This window comes from Cicer arietinum, chromosome 3 (assembly GCF_000331145.2).
Source record: "Cicer arietinum cultivar CDC Frontier isolate Library 1 chromosome 3, Cicar.CDCFrontier_v2.0, whole genome shotgun sequence".
NCBI lineage: Eukaryota > Viridiplantae > Streptophyta > Magnoliopsida > Fabales > Fabaceae > Cicer > Cicer arietinum.
This window is the reverse complement of record NC_021162.2, coordinates 2,476,678-2,492,034: the sequence shown is the minus strand read 5'-3', so window position 1 is coordinate 2,492,034 and position 15,357 is coordinate 2,476,678.

Here is a 15,357-nt window from a genome sequence, read left to right as displayed (position 1 = left end):
TATCATATAAAATTAAATTCTTCAAAATATTATCTTAAATATATAAAAATTATTACTTTCATTAATATATTAGTTTGTTAATTTATTAAAATATATTATGATTGTTTATTTGAAAATAATCTGATAGTTTGTACTAAACTTTTATAAAGATTACTCGACTTTTAAAAAAAATCAATCATAAATCAAACTTCAATTTTTTTAACAAACCAAACTCAAGAATTGCAAAATCCAACTTCACTCGGTCTATTTCAACCCCTGAATATAATGCATGGATATGGACTAGTGCAAACAATTTAAGGGTCGTGCAATCAGTGATGGTAATAAATTAAATTTCATATATAAGTGACATGTGGAAACAGTAGGTACCCATAAGAAGACCCACTAGCCTTAGAATGTGCCACAGGTGCTTCTCATTTAACCAATATGAGTGTACACAAGGCCTAAGTACACCTTTAGTGTCTCATCACTCTCTAGATTCTCCTATTCAAGTTGAAACAAAAATAACAAGGAGTAAATTCTTTCCATAAGTAAAGTAACTTACCACGTATATAGAGTTTCATATTTTAAGGATTCAATTATCAGTTTGAGCATAATTCTAATAATTATTAATAATATTAATATAGTAATGATTGTTTCAAAAAATATTGTTTATTATGAAAATTTAGATTGCAAGTAGTTGACAAAATCATGCATTCACACAGTTGATATATTAGTGACCGTTTAATCTCGATCTAATGACCATCAATATATCATATATGATTTTGTCGATAAATGCAAAACAACACAAATTCATATTGTGTGGCTTTATTTCAAATTGTGAAATACAAGGTGTATAAAAATAAAAATCAATATTAATATTGTACTTGTTGTGTTCCATCAATTGTGAATTTTATTAGGCCTATTTGACTTTAATATGTAAATGGAAACAATATTTGGAAAGAAAAGTTAACTAGTTACCCAAATTTATCAACTACTAAATTGGGATGAGATAAAAAAAATATATATGGTGTAGTATGGAGATGATAGAATCCAAGTAGGAAAGGAAACTTGGGATAATCGAAAGAAAATAAAATAAAAATTCTTCGAAGTTTTGAATAAACCTTAAAAGTATATTCTCGTAATTGGATTTTTAAAACAATCACAAACACATACCCTCTGATAGGGTTTGCACCAGAACAAGGAAAAGGTACGACAGAGAAACAGGAGACTAAAAAGATAAAGAAGCGATGAACAAATTAAATATGGAGATGGAGACCTAGTATTTAGTTTTCTTACAGCCAACCAATGCCATGTGTTGATATTTTGTATGATCATGTTGACCAAACTAATGTTGGTGACAAAATGAGTTATAAGGACTCAATTATGAGGGGAATGGAAAGTGAGAAATATGGATTAGATAACGACTTTACAGAAAGTCATGATGACATGGTAGACAAAAAAGATGATGATGTTGAAAGAGGTGGTGGAAACAGGTTCGTGGATGGTGGTGCAAAAGTTGCAACATCCGAGGATGATCGGTGATCAAGTATGGCACAAAAGCAATATTGGTGGTAATATGGTGATGGGTCTTGTGTTTTCTATTTTAGGAAGACAAAACATTCCTAATGTGGGCTAGAATCAAATCAGGAACGATTTTATGAGAGAAAATAATGATGTTAAGGAAGTTAATTTTCCAAAAGCATGCAACGAGGCAAGACGTTGGCATGTAGTGCATTAACTCGTCCAAATCGAGTAAACGAAATCCAATTAAAAGGAACGACAATACTAGAAGCGTGAGACTTGAGAACACTCCCTTAGACGTAGATGATAATATGGAAAAGGTGGACGAGACTGAAGATCTTTACCATATGGATATATAGTGCTTCTTTATCATTATTTATTTATTTATTTATCATGTCTAGTCATTTTCATAATATGTTTTTAGTGTGGAATTGTCAAATTGTAGTTAGTACGGGTTTGTTTTCTCTCACAATTGTAAGCAATATACTGATTATATTTCCCCCATGAGATAATGATTATAGAAACTCAAACTAATCCTAATAACCTAAAGAAATCTTGTCAGATGCTAGGATTTGATGGTTTTCTCTGCTCTTGCAATAAAGGCTATGAAGGAGATATTATTATGGTGTGGAAAGCTAGTATGGTTGATATTCAATGAATTTAAAAGGATTTTCCATTTATTCATATCAAAGTCAGGTGGCATAGAAACATTGAGTTTTTGTTTAAGATAGTGTATGCTAATTCCATTTATGAGTTGATAATCCATATTTGGCTTGATCTCAAAGGTATTATTGATTCCAGGCAGCTCTAGTGGTTATTTCTGGCGATTGCAATGACATCTTCTCCCAAAATGATAAGAAATGATGAGTTATTGTGAATGTTAGAAGGTGCATGTTATTTCGAGACATGATAAATGTATGTAATATCATGGATATGGAGGCAATGGGCTCTAAATTTACTTTGAGAGGCCCAATGCATAATAATCATACTCGTATCTTTGAGCATCTAGATATAGCCTTATGCAATGAGCTTTGTCATGCCAACCTCCATAATGTTATTGTTAAGACCCTTCATCGAATTGACTTTTCCAATAGTCATCCAATTCTTATTTGCATGGAAGAGGTGAGATTCAATATCATGCATAAACCCTTCAGATTTAAGGATGCTTGATTGACCCATCCTTCCTTCAAAATTGATATTTCTATGTGGTGGTCTAATACTTTTGGGTTGTACAATAACCTATTGCCTATTGAAGCTGAGTTGAAGCAGTTGCACAAAATACTTTTGGGAATGTTAGGATCAAGAAGAACGAGCTCCTACCCAAAATTGGTGGTATCCATGGGAAGTATTATTAAGGCAATGTAAATACATTTCTTATAAACTTATAAAAGCGCCTCCAACAGGAATTAACATAAGTTCTATACCAAGAGAGATTGATGTGGATCCAAATATCAAGTGGCAAGTGGCTATATAGTGGTGATATAAATACTAAATATTATCATGTCAAGGAGGTTACAATAGGAAATGGTAGAATATGATCTTTATGTTACATGATCGTGATAGTGTTTGAGTAGAGGAGGAAGATCAGATGAAGAATTTGACAATGAATCGTTTCAAGGAGTTTTCTAGGAGGAAGATGATAGTAGAGTCATTCAGAGTTACAGGTTTAATTTCACTTCTCGAGACATGCATCATGTGGATCACCTTGGTAAATAAGTTAATGACATGGAGGTCAAAGATATCTTGTATAGCAAAGAAGCTTGGAAAGCTCCTAGACTAGATGACTTCCAAATAATCAGTTCTTCCAAGAAAATTTGAACTTGATGAATAGCTCGTTGTGGTGTTTTGTTAAAGTATATGGCATAACCCTAAAGAGATTGGTAGAGTCAATGCTACAAATATTTGTCTAATTCCTAAGGTTGACTATCCAAAATTTGTTAACCAATTCAATATGATTAGTTGTGACTAGACTTAAGATGTTTATTGCTTAAATAATCTATTCGTACCAAACTGGGTTTGCTCCAACTAGAATTATCCATGAGAACATTGTTGGTGATCAAGAATCAGTGCACAACATCAACAAGATGAGAGGTAGAAATGGTTCTTTTGAAATCAAATTGGATTGCGCATAGGCATATGATAAACTCACTAGTATTTTATAGACAAGTTTTTGAATGAGTTTGGTTTACTAGATAATATGATCATTTTTATTATGTGTCACTAATGTAAAGACAAATATTGTTTGAAATGGTGGTAGATTTGATTTCTTTTTCTCTAGAGAGAGGAATTAAGCAAGGAGATCATATGTCTCCTTACCTAACTCATATGATTATTTTTTAAGCGAAGAATGGAAATTGGTGTCCTATAAGGGTTGACAAATCCGACCACTCTATTCCCCATCTAATGTTTGTTGTCGACCTCCTTCTTGTTGGCAAGGCTACTGAGGAATATATCAAATATGTTATTGCTACTCTTGATAATTTTGGTGCAGTGTCATGTCAAGTTGTTAGTACTAAGAAGACTTCCAACTTTTTCTCTAAGAACGTGTTGCGTAGCACTAGAGCTATGATTGTGTGTAATTCAAGATTCAAATAAACTTCCACTTTGGGTATATATTTGGTTGTGCCATTAATTTGTCGTTCCCCTAGGAAAAATGACTTCAACCATATTATTGATAAAGTTAAACATTACCTTGGTGGGTGGAAGGCTAAGCACTTTTTTTTTTGTGGTGTGCGGCTTTGTCTAAATTGGTTATTTAAACAATAATGACTACTCCAATCCCAATAAGGTGCCTGGCTGAGATTCAAAGAACGCAGTGCAAGTTTATTTAGAAAACAAACAAAGGAAAAAGAAGTTGGATTGGGTTAACTAAGACAATATGACTTTGCTTAAGTCTCTTGGAAGGATATGCATTCAGAGTCTCAATTATATGAATTGTGCTTGCATCGTGGGGTGGAGGATTATGGAGAGGGTGATTTGTGGTTTTAAAGTGATTAGAGGTATGTATAAATGATTAGGTTTAAATGATAGTGAGTGACTTGAAAGAGGTGGCTCGTATGTGGAGTGCCTTAGTAGTTGGTGTGGCAGGTTAGAGATGGTTGTTATGTGAATGTTTGGAGGGATAATGGTTAATAGATAACATCAGATTAATTTATCTTATTCATCACATGACTTTTGACATGTATGAGTAAAAAGTTAAAGACTTAAATAGTGAAAATGGCCATTGAAATATTCAGTTGTTGAATGACATTATGCCTAACTAATAAAACTTGTTACAAACAGGATCATGGCTCTACTTTTGTAGTTAGTGTTATAAGGTTAAAGAGAGAATTCTTAATATCTTGATAGAATTCAAAAAGTTGTTTTTGTGTGGAATCATATTGTTCCTACTAGTATGTCGATGTCCATTTTTACGGGTGATATTGGTTGTTGGTCCATAAAAATTATTTTTAGTAGTATGAAGTGGAGCACAACAGAAAGGTGGGAGGATGTCTAGGTCACAACCTGTTATTTTTTGTTGATATAGTAGAGAAATAAACTATTCATTATGAGATCTTTGTTTATCCTATCTTTTTTCAAGGTTTAAAAGGACTCAAGAGGAGCAATATAGGAAGGAAAATGAGACTCTTATACCAGTTGTGGAGAATTGAATGACAAATGAGTTGGTATGTTGGAAATCTCTTGCTCATAGTAGATGTTGACTTCGCACGGGTGCATTGCATGGGGTGGATTTTGTGGCTAGTTGTGAAATAGTCATTCAAGATGTAGTTGGATAGTTGGGTTTGCCAAGTTTATTGATTCAACTAATGCATTTGTAGCGGATTCAGGTATTGGGATCTACATGGTTGCTCATCTGGTGGAGAGATGTATTGCTATTGAGATCTACAACTAACTCTTCATATTGCTTCTTAGACAGGATTGTCAAGCGAATTGAAATCGAGTTGGTTTTTAAAATAGCGGTACCTATCACTATGGCTTGAAGCTATATTTAAATCTGTACCTGCTAGGCCTTGAAGAATAATAACTTCATCATTCTCAGAAAATAGTCTCTTAAAAAACTTTGTTTCAGTTGCAGCCTTTAGGGATGAAGAAGCTGCTTGCTTCGAAGGATTTTTATCTTTTTCCATCAAGATAGGAAGTGATATGTGGTCTCTGCTTAGCTAGGGACAAAAACACGATTTTGGATTCTGAAAATGAAAAGACTGGTTTCTTTAAAATGTGGGACTAGTGTATATATATATATAAATAAAAGGAAAGGATTGGTTTTATTTTTTCAATTTTGCTTCCCACACCCCTCATATTACTTCCCACACCCCTCAAATTTTTTTAAAACCCAAAATACCCAATCTACCCTTCCCTCTATATTCACTTTAACTATATATATATATATATATATATATATATATATATAAAAGGAAAGGATTGGTTTTATTTTTTTTATGGAACCTATTGTATTCTATTAAAAAATAAATAAAAACTCTTGTATTCTTCGTTATGTTTTAATTTTATTCCCTCTCTAACAATGTGCACGTGAGAAACCAATCAAATGGGGGAAATGGTCGATAATTAATCAACGGTTTGTATTTGTACACCTTTAACATTTTTATACTCATTAAACGAATTGCTTCTTAGGTACCGCTATTTTTGGCATGATATATCGGTGGGGGAGGCTTCTTTATGTGATCAGTTTTCTAGGCTACTTTCGACTTCAAAAAATTGGGGGACCTCGTGTGTTGAGAACTCGATGTATGGGTTTGGGAACTTGTATTGAGAAAATATATGTTTTTTTGGGAACACCAAATCCTCACAAACATTTAGCTCTTATAAGTGTTTATCTTATTCGTGGCTAATAATAACGGATTTGGGTTCATGATCCTAATGGATTGTACTTTCTTAGTTTGTCATGTGTGTTTCTCTCAGCAAAGGTCCCCCTTGTTCCTAAACTCTTAGGTGATGACCTCCTTATTTTTGGAAAGGTATGGAAGATTTTGGCCTATGCGAAGGTTATTCCTTCTCATGGCAGAAGTGTTAGATAACATTTCAACTTGCTAATACCTTTCGAGGTATAGGGTATTCTCCAATATGGATGTCTCCATCTGCATATTAAGTTCTTCTTCTATATAGTCGATAAGGCAATTGTTTCATATTTTTAGATTTCTCCTTTTGGGTTTGGTATTGTATTTTCAGATGGTTGGGTTAAGAAATGGCAATGTCACCTAATATGTTTTTCTTTGTCTCGCTCTTTTGCTCCTTTGGGTATGATGGTGTGGTTAATTTGGGAGTCGTGGAACGATGTTAATATCTCTTATAAGGTCCTGATTGTTGAGCAAGTTGTAGATCAAGCTCAGGTTTCCTCATCGAAGTGGTTTTTTGTTAATAGCTTGGGACCTTCTCCTTCTATTTACGAATAGATAGTGTTTCCTCATTATGTTTGCAATGTTAGTGTGCTCCTGCCACTATTATGATTTGCCCTTTCGGTCTTATGTGCTTGAGGTCATTAGAGCTATCATCCTTCTAATAGGTAGTTTGTTAGTTTGCTTATATTTTGCATCTATTTTTCTTGTCATCCTTCTAATAGGTCATTTAGAGAACAATTTAGTTTGACATACAGGGGAGAGGACTAAAGGAGATAAAGGACTAAAACGTTACATCTCCCCTGTATGTCAAACTAAATGACCATTAAAAATCTGTAAGGCTCAATTCAACAGAAAAATGCCGAATTTGAACCCAATACCTTTTAGTTGTATGTGAATTTTCTTACCATTTTATTTAGACAAAAACCAATACCATTAAAAAATATAATTATTTTCATAATCTCAAAGTTACCGCACACATATAATACTAAATCAAAAGCAACATCTATCATGATCTGGTCCCCTACACCCAAATGATGTGAACACATGATAAAAGAAAGACAACTTGAGACACAACAACTGCTATCCCTAACCAACTGAAAACAACATACTAAATACAAAAAAAAAAAAACAAAAAAAAACACATGTAAGTCAAACAATTGAGTCACAACTATAAATTAACATTAATTTATTAAGCATTGGATACAATATAAATGAAATTTGTCTCCAATTTTGACATCTATCACTAAGCAAAAAAGTTAATTATTTTGATCTTATATAATATAAGTAGATAAGTTAAGAAAAAAAATTCATCTAGTATGAGTACTTTTAAAATGATGAAGTACTAGTCTTAAATATCTACTGATTTTCGTATCATATTTGTGAACACTTTTTTTTTTATTATTTCATTGTAAGTGAAATTAATAATTTTATATATTAATAAAAATATAATTTGTATATATCAGTTTATTTATCTCTCTTAATTAAATTATATAATATATATATATATAATTATATATATATTTCATTAACTTACTTGTACCTTAATTTTCTTTTTTAATTGTCAATACCTAACCCCAATACTATACTCGTACGTGCATCATAAGCTTGTCACCCGTACGAAAACAAATTAAGCCAAATCTTCTCCGAAAGAGTTTTAGTTATTGGTAAACAAAAAGATGTTTTAATTTCTAAAAGGAAAAGATATTTTAATTATTCATTAATGTGATACTACACATGTTAGTGCAAAGCAAGGGTAAATATGCTAAGCATGCATGCTGTCACTCTAATATTGGCAATCTTAAGTTCCATCTATTAAAGCGAGTGTCCAATCTCAACAATATATTACGGCAATGATTGTGATTTATAATGCTCACATAATTATAACAAATTATATATATATATATATATATATATATATATATATATATATATATATATATATTCTTCTCACAAAAACTATCTAAATATTATCTAAGATTAAATATATCTTTAGCACCTCTAGATATATTCATTTTGATTTTTAAATTTTTTAAAAATAAAATTCAACTTTTACTTCTTTTAAATTTTTCAATTAATAATTTTAGTCTTTACTTTTTCACAAAAGTTTAGGTCGCTTCTTCTAATTGATTTTTCCTATGACGTATCATTATTAAGATATTAAAATATTATTAACTTAAAAATATAATTGTTTAATTCTTAATTTGAAATTATAGATAAATTAATAAAGATTACATAGTTAAATTATTAAACTAATGATATTTTAAAGTCTTATCAATGATATGTTATAAAAAAAAAGTCACTTGAAACATCGGACGTGAACTATTATTTAAAAAAATTAACAAAAATTGGTAATAGAAAATTTAGAATGACCAAAGTTCGAAGAAATTTTTTAGATGGACTAAAAATAAAAGTTAGTATATTTAGAGGGATTAAAACTATATTTAACCATATTCTTTGTAACAATTAAATTTTTTTGATGGAGATCAGCTAACTCAAAGAGTAAGTTTGAGTTACTCCAGTTAATAACTCAATATAAACGACGAAATTTATTAGATCAACTGTTGATTATTGACATAATATATTAATGATTAAGCACACAAAATTTTATTTAAATTTGAAATGCTTAGCTATGTAATCTAGTCATCGATATTTACTTATATATTTTTTAAAGTTTATATATGTTCATCTGAAATTATTTAATAAAATATCAAATAGTTTTAAATTTAAAAAAGAAAGTATTAAGTTGATCTACTCAATAAGAATTTTTTATTTGAAGGTTAAATTGGTAAAATTTATTGTTTATATTGAGTTGTTAAGCAGAATAATTCATCACAAGATTACTACTGCATTCAATGGATGTCCACTCTATGTTTTTTTATCTAATTTATATAATTGCGCTAACAAGTACCCCAATGACACTTGTTAATGACTCAAAGGTAGAAACTTTTTTTTGATAAGAATAAATTTATTTTTAAATATTTAAATGTACAACTTTCAATCTATTTTTAAAAGAAATATTTTTATATTTGTATAACAATTGTTAGCATTTATAAATTATATTTATACTTTGTCTAAATAGTCAACCAGAATTGACGTATATGGGTGAATCTTTTATCCGTATTAATTAATTGTGACTTTTGAATCAAATTCGAAATTTCTTTGTTTATGGGCTATACGTGAATATGTAAATTCCATTAAAAAACTTTATTGAGAATGAGTCTAATGGTTTTGTTTGACATTATATGGAGATGTTCGTCTCTTTTTTATAAAAAATAAAATAAACAATCATTTAATGCACTCCAAAAGTATATTAAATAATCAAGTGGAGAAAAAAAGAGTGGAAGAGCATGAATCAAACCCACCAAAACAACAAAGTTAACAAAAACAAAAGATAGGAAGAGTAAATCCATTGTAAAAAAATTATTGCCTACTAAACAATGGTAATAGTTATTTACTTTTTATTAATACAATATATTGCATTTATCTATTATTCATTGGATTAAATTGGAAGGTGTCTAAGTAAAAGAAGGGACGGTGAGAGGTTAGTAATCTAAAAGTTTTTAATTTAGTTTTGTGAGGTGAATGACGTTGGAGCCGGAGGTGTGATAGGGAGAGATTATAGTTTAAAGTTTTGTATTATAAATATGGTAGTGTGAATGATAATATGTCCGGAGGAATAAAGAATGATTTATCTTAGTAGGGGTGGACAAAGTTCTGAACTAGAACTATTTGAAAATTGAATCGAATTGGTTTACAGTTTGAAAAAATTGAACCGAACTAGTTTTTAATTCAAAAAACTGAACTATTTTATAAACTGGTGAACTGATTTATTATTTTGAACCGAACCAACTCAGTTTAATTAGTTTTTTGTTTTTATAGGTCAAATTTTACATAATTACCCCTAATTATTTCTAAAAAACAAATTCGGTTCAAGTTTTTTGAAATAAAAACCGGTTCATTCAGTTTTTTTGAACTGAAAACCGATTTGGTTTGGTTTTTTCAAACTGAAAACCAGTTTGGTTCAGTACTAGTTTTAAAAAATCAATTCGAAAACAGTTCGGTTCTCAATTTTTATAAATCAGTTCAGTTTAAAAACAGTTTGGTTCAGTTCTGCAGTTTGGTTCAGTTTTTGGTTTTTCTGAACACCTCTACATCCTAGTGGAAGATTATTTATGTTTTATCTAAGAGGGATGATGGTGACGGGAGTAGGAGTTGGTTTGGGAAGAATGTTTAGAAGGTTGTGGGAAATGGAATGGATACTTTGTTTGGGTTGGAAACATGGATAGAGGGAGGTATATTATGCGATAGATTTAGAAGATTAGATGACTTGTCAACGATAAAGAATATAACGGGGGTAGACATGGTGCGTATATGTGAATATTGTGTTTTGTTGTTAGATAATTTTGTTTTGCACAATAATGTTTCATATAAACAATGTTGCAAATTGGTGCGATTAAGGATGCATATATGTTGTTGTCATACTCTTTATTTACAAAAGTCCCAAAGTTTTATCCTTTGGTGTGGAACAAGTTGGTGCCTTTGAAGGTGTGATATTTATATGGAAACTCTTTCACAATCGTCTTATGGTGAAGGATAATTTTCTTGCCTGGGGCATTGCACAAGTTTCATATAGTTTCAATGTCTTATGTACACAATTCTATTATTTTCAACCAACAAGAGTTCAATGTCTCTTTTTTACTTGAAAAAGTTCATTTAGTTTCGTGTACATGGATTAAATCTAAGGATGCAAATTTTTGTTTTGATTTTAATTTGTAGTGTCTAAATCCTTTTAGGTGTATAGAGCATTTAATAGTGTGAGTTTTATTTAGGTGTCCCCTTTGGGTTGGGACATGATCAAATGGTCCCATGGTTGTTTGTTAGGTGTTGTATCATTTTGTTTCCATGTGATGCCATATTATGTACCTTTTTTTTTTACAATTCTTAATACACTTTGTATTTTGAATTGATATTAATATATTTATTAGTTGTTTTCAAAAATAATATTTTTTTTATAAATATAATTTGGATATCCAAAAGTCAATTTAAATTAAACTGTTTGTAATTAGATCGAATTTCTAACTTTAAAATTGATCTAAACTACACCACAAATACTCCTATTTTAAAGCCAAGATTCAAGAGTACTACCAAAATTGAGCTGGTGTTTCACTACGATCTAAAATTTTTCATTAAAACAAAAAGGAAGAAAAAAAAAAGAACAAATTCAGCATCCTTTAGCCAAGATCCAATGGTACTAGCAATAATGGACTGTTTGGCAACCTCCCAAACAGCCTCCAAATCCAAAATTTAACTTTGTACCCCCACCCCCCATACCCACACACCCCAATAGCATATTTGTACCTTAAACTAAAAATTACATTTATAGAAATGTTGTAAACAAGTTTTCCAAAAAAAATTCAATCGAAAAGTTTTTAAATACTAGCAATCTTTTAACTTTTTTACAACATTTCGAATTTTTAAAAACTTTATTTAAAATTTTTTAGAACACTTTTATGGAATAGAGGTTTAAGAAAATTATAAAATCACCAATATTTAAAAAATATAACCAATTTGATAACTGAAAAAGTTCAACAGAAATTACCCGGGAGTAGGAATTTGATTTTCCAAAGAACACGTTGTTTTTTTTTTAAGAAAAGTGCGTATCAGAAAATATGATTTTAAATTTTTTCAGAAAATTTAAAGTTTGAGTATTTTGAAATACATTAGTATTTTAAAAAAATTTAAATTAAGTTTTTTAAAATACATTTGTGTTCAAAAAACTTTAAATTTTTTAAAATATTTTTATATTTAAATAAAGTTAAATTTAAATTTTTCTGAGAAAGATTTGTGTTTAAAAAATATAAACTTTGTAGTTTTTTAATATACAATTTAAAGATGGTGGGATAAGAGAAAATTTTTTCCTTTTTTCAAAACAAAACAAAATAATAAAATAAATAGTTTGGATAAAATGTAAGACTAGAGATATAATGAAATTAGAAAAATTTACTGTGTACTCTTATATTTATACTTTTACTACACATTTAACGTAAACTACTTATTTATTTTTTTAAATTCATATCCCACTTAATGCAATTGAAATTCGGAAAAATTTTAAAAAGGTTTTGAAGAACACAAATGTATTTTTTAAAATTCAAAATTTATATTCCACAAATTTTTCATAACATAAATATGTTGCAGAGAAGACTACTTTTTATATTCTGAAAAATATTTTTTAAACTTTTTAAAATATAAATGTGTTTTGGAACAATTAAAAAAATTATAAACACAAATATTTTCAAAAAAAAATTAAATTTTGTGTACTAGAATTTTTTGAAATTTCTTTTTTCAGAATAAATCTATACCGAAAAACATAAAATTTAAATTTTTTTAAAGAAAATAAAATTAGATTTTTATTAAATTTTGATCATAAGAGTATATTAGGTGGGTACAACATAAAATTTTAATGAAATAAATATGGGAAATAAGTAGTTTGAACAGCCCGCCAACATATCACCTGATCCGTAGCCCATAGTTGATCCATTAATTAATGGGCTCTATGTCAGATCTCATAAGATTTCAAAAACAAATAATTACATAAACTATTCTCACTATTATTTAATATTTTTTTTTTGTAATATTCTCATATATTTTACAAGTACATATATGAATGATACATTAAATAATTTTATATTAACAAAAAATTATATTCAGAAGAAAGAAGGCTTCGATTACAAACAACGATCTAAATTAAGAGTATTTTCTCGAAAACAGATTCTCTACCTTTGTAATTGACGATTTTGGTGATTTTAATGTATTTTATAGTAAAATTGGTGATTCAAATAATTGATAAAATTATTTAGATGATAGAGAATAATTGATTAAGAGAGAGACAAATACAAAGTCACCAAATATATGAAACTCAAAGGTAGAGAATCTCAATCGATATTTCATCCACCTAAATTTGGTTTTGACAAATATGGACTTGCTTAGCAAGATAATGGGCCATTTTATTATGGACCTTGTTTACGTGAAAAAATTCAAACAAAATTTTATCGCATATCTCCATTGTTATACCTTTACCCCATAGTTAACATGAATTTTTTATGTTATTATTTTTTATAAATAAAAAAATATATTTTTTCACTTATTTTACCATAAAAAGTTTCATTTAAATTTTCTGAAAAATTTAAACTAAATTTTCGGTAACATAAATATTCTTCAAAAAAACTTAAACTACTAAATTTTTTTATATACAAATATATCTAAAAAAACTCGAGTCACATTTTTCTGGAATAGACGAGTGTTCTTGTGAGGTGGGAGAATTAATTAATTAATTTTTGAAAAAAAAAATTCAGGAAACAAATCGAAAATTTTGGAAAATTTATGAGGCCAAGAGTATAACTGTGGAATATGAACAAAATTTTCCTCAAAACCTTAAGATTTAGCTAGGGCCTCAATCTTTGAAAAAATTGGGCCTACGTAATTCCGGTGACAAGGCTTGGATTGGATGCTGATGATGACATTCAACATTGTCACTTTCCTCTCCCACTTTAATAAAACAAAAAATTTATCCTATGATATCCCAACAATTATACCATACACCTACGTTTTATCTAAACTGCTTTTTTTTTTTTTTTTTTTAAATATTACAAAAAATTTATACCCAATATATTAAATTTGTGATCTAGAAAACTTAAAATTTATGTTTTTCTTAAATATAAATATGTTTTAGAAAATTTAATTTAAATTCTTTTAGAATACAAATGTATTTTCATAAAAAATTATGTTTGAACTTTCTGAAATACATGAATATTTTATAAAACAAACTTTAAATTTATGGGTATGAAAGTTTTCAAAGCAAAAATCTTCTTCTAAGTTTGCCTCAAAATGTTTAGCTTTCCCATCACAACATCAATTATTTTCTTCTTTTTTTTTTTCCTACAGCAAACCAAATCAGTTCAAATAAAAAAACAGAAAACATTACAAGTTGATTGGATATAACGTGTTGAGGCAATCCTCGTTCACACTTTAAAATTAGAACCAAATCAATTTAATGATGTGAGTCTCAGATCAAATAAATATGAAATAAATATTGAATATATAAGAAATGATGAATACATAGAAGAAATAACTCATATTTAATGATTTAAAATTTTAGGTGCAGATATACCTACTAGGGAATCAATCTACCTCACATCAATTTAAGGTTGCCACCATACATGAACAATTAAAAACTATTTTTGTTCTTAGTTATAAGTATTCATTGGGGAAAAAAAATTGTATCTATTATAAACAATTTATTAGATGCATTCATTTTGTCAATCATATTCTTTATTAGTTATATTACTTTATCTTAAAATATGAAAAGATAAATTGGATACATATTCATGTACATGTGACATTTTAGGAACATCTATATATAAAATAGACACATTAAATTCACTTTCTATTTAAGAGTGAAAAAATAAATAAATAAATAAATAAAATACTTATAAATAAGGACGGCTTTAGTAGATACGATGAATATTGTTTTGGAAAACCCAAATGCATTAATAAACATTACTCAGAGCACAATGTTTACAATATAGAAAAGTCGTAGTCTCTTTGCTTTTATAGGTCTTTCATATTTTTCTTTTCTTCAAAATTGTTTTCTCTATATATACTATGACTAATTGTCCAATAATTATTAACATTTATAATTTTTTTTTTTAAAAAAAAAGGATACAAAATTGTACGTGGCTATTTTAAAAAAATAAGTTAATTGACTATGTAAAGATATGCAAAATTATTAAATAAATAGTTTCGTCGAACAGTAAATTTGGAACAAACATAAATTAAAATTCTTGGTATCCTGTTTTAGATATAGTTGCAGATTTAAAAAAAACGGTTATTTAATTGTGTAAAAAACATAAATTTAAAAATAAAATAGTTTAAATAAATGATAAAATTAAAAGGAAAAAAAAGACACATCAAAACTTGATATTCTCTTTCTGATAATTCTTGA